Genomic DNA, 3,060 nt, shown 5'->3' on the forward strand with positions numbered 1-3,060 from the left:
GGACCCAAAATAATAAAGTCATGAATGAAATGGGAGAGATCATGACTAACACCAAGGAAATAGAAACAATTATTAGAAATTATTACCAGCAACTATATGCCAACAAATTAAACAACCTGGAAGCAATGGATGCCCTCTTCTCCCACTTGGCTTAGGTTTTATTTACTGTTCTTTCTCCAGGTCCTTCAGGTATAAGGTTAGCTTTGCATCTGGGATTTTTCTAATTTTCTGAGAGAGGCTTGGGTGGCTATGTATTTCCCTCTTAGGACCATCTTTGTAGGTTTTGGACTAAGGTGTTTTCATTCTCATTAGTTTTGGACTAAGGTGTTTTTGTTCTCATTAGTTTCCAAGAATTGTTTAAGTTCTTTAATTTTCTGGTTGACCCAATCATTCTTTAACAGGATGCTCTTTAACTTCCAAGTGTTTGAACTCCTTCTAAATTTTTTTCTTGTGATTGAGTTCCAGTTTCAAGGCCTTGTGATCTGATAACATGCAGGGAATAATCTCAATCTTTGGTATTAGTGGAGACCTGATTTGTGACCTGATATGTGGTCTATTTAGGAGAAAGTTCCTTGTGTATTTGAGAAGAATGAGTATTCTGTCATTTTAGGGTGGAATGTCCTGTATATATCTACGAAGTCCATGTGGTCCAATGTGTCATTCAAAGCTGTTGTTTGTTGATTTTCTGTTTAGATGATCTGTCCAATGCTGGGAGTGGAGTGTTAAAATCTCCTATTAATGTGTTATTGTTGATCTGACTCTTTATTTTGGTTAACAGCTGGGTTATATAGTTTGTTGCTCCCATATTGGGGGCATAAGTATTCATAATTGTTAAATTTTCTTGTTAGATAGACCCTTTATGAATGGTATAGAGGAGACCATAGACAATAACCTCTTAGACATTGGCCACAGTTACTTCTTTCAAGACATTTCTCCAAAGACAAGGGAAACAAAAGCAAAAATGAACTTTTGGGACTTCATTGAGATAAAAAGCTTCTGCACAGCAGAGATGCACTTCAATGGATGAATGGATAAAGAGGTGGTACTATATATGATAGAATATTATTCAGCCATCAGAAAGGATGAATACCCACCATTGCATTGACATGGGTGGAACTAGAGGGGATTATATTAAGTGAAGTAAATCAAACAGAGAAAAATAATTATCATATGGTTTCACTCATACGTGGAGCATAAGCAATAGCATGGAAGACCATACGGGAAGGAAAGGAAATCTGAAGGGGGAGAAATCAGAGAGGGAGATGAACCATGAGAGACTGGATGCTGGAAAACAAACTGAGGGTTTCAGAGGGGAGGAGGTTGGAGAGAATGGGTAACAGGGTGATGGATATTAAGGAGGTCATGTGTTGTGATGAGCACTGGGTGTTATACTTAACTAATGAATCACTGAACACTACATCAAAAACTAATGATGTACTATATAGTGGGGAACTGAACATAATAAAAAAATCATTAATTTGCCACCACAACAGTAACACTTGAAACATAAGAAATATGAAAGATGATAAAATGAGTGAGTAAAATTTAATGGACGCCTGGGTGGCTCAGTTGGTTAAGCAGCTGTCTTCAGCTCAGGTCATGATCCCAGCATCCTGGGATTGAGTCCTACATCAGGCTCCTTGCTTGGCAGGGAGCCTGCTTCTCCCTCTGCCTGCCACTCTGTCTGCTTGTGCTCACTCTCGCTCCTCTCTCTCTCTGACAAATAAATAAATAAATAAATCATTAAAAAAAATGAGTGAGTAAAATTTGATAGGAACAGAATATTTAGTTTCAAAATGTCTCTCCACATATTATTCCCTAATTATATGGTAAACAATAGCAACTTTACAGTTGAGAATCTTGGTGAACACCACCTTAAACAAGGGATAGAGTTTTCATCCCTAACGAAAGGACCATCTGACATTATGAGCTTCCCATTGTGATTCACTGAGATGGAATCAACACTATCTTTGTAGTATTCCCACCAAACTCCCTAGTAACCTGAACTATAATGAAAAGCATCAGGCAAACCCAATTTAGGATCTATCATACAAAATAAGCAGCTTGTACTCTTTAAAATATCAATGACATGAAAGACAAAAAAGGGCTAAAAGTCGGTCCTCACTAAAGGAGATGAATAGATGTGATAACTAATGGCACTATGATCCAGATTGGTTCCTGAACCACCAGATTCATAGGACAACAGAGGATATTAATTGGACAATTGGAGGATATTAATCGGGCCATTGAAAGGATTGTAATAAGATTTGTAGACAAAGTAATGTGATCACATCAATATTAAATGGTGTGTTCATAACGCAGATATATTTTTTTTCACTGGGAAGATAGAATACCAGAACAGACAATAATTGTGAATGCACATGCATAGAATCACATAGTACAAGGGAAAACTAGAATAATGTTGGGAGAGTTTTACAAATCTTCTAATGAATAAGTTCAAATGTTTATAAAAATAGAACTTCTTTGTCATGCCCATTCAGAACTATAGACCCACCTTTGGAGGTTCAGTGCCTCAGGTCAAGACCTGGCCTTCCAGGGGCACTTAACACTTAGGAGACACTGGCACTTGTTACCAATAGTTAGTTTCCAAAGAAACTCTGAGCAATTAATGTAGGTATTTTTTCTTTGGGAGTCAGATTTTGGAACCTTGAAATTGGAGATTAGCAGAGATTTTAATCAGGTACATGGGGAAAGAGGGTATGGGGATGGCAGTGTGAAGTCAATAGAGCACTTAGGAGGTGGGAAAATTCAGAGTCCTTAAAATGGAGACGGGTCTCAGTCACCTGGCGATGGAACTATCTTGAAAGTGACTTCCTAAGGTCTCTATCATTCCTGGTTCAGAGTATCTTCTCTGTGGAGTGTGTGGTGGATAGAGAGGGTTTAAGGAGACTCACGAACCCCTCCTTCCAATTACCCCAGGTTAGAGAGGGTGAGGACACATTAACCAGTGGTATAATCACCCTGAGAGGAGGAGCAGCTGGGTAAAAATAAACAAACAGAGGAAGAGAGGCAAAATCCATTCCTCTCCTCTTCCCCAGC

This window comes from Martes martes (genome assembly GCF_963455335.1).
Source record: "Martes martes genome assembly, chromosome: 5".
NCBI classification, from domain to species: domain Eukaryota; kingdom Metazoa; phylum Chordata; class Mammalia; order Carnivora; family Mustelidae; genus Martes; species Martes martes.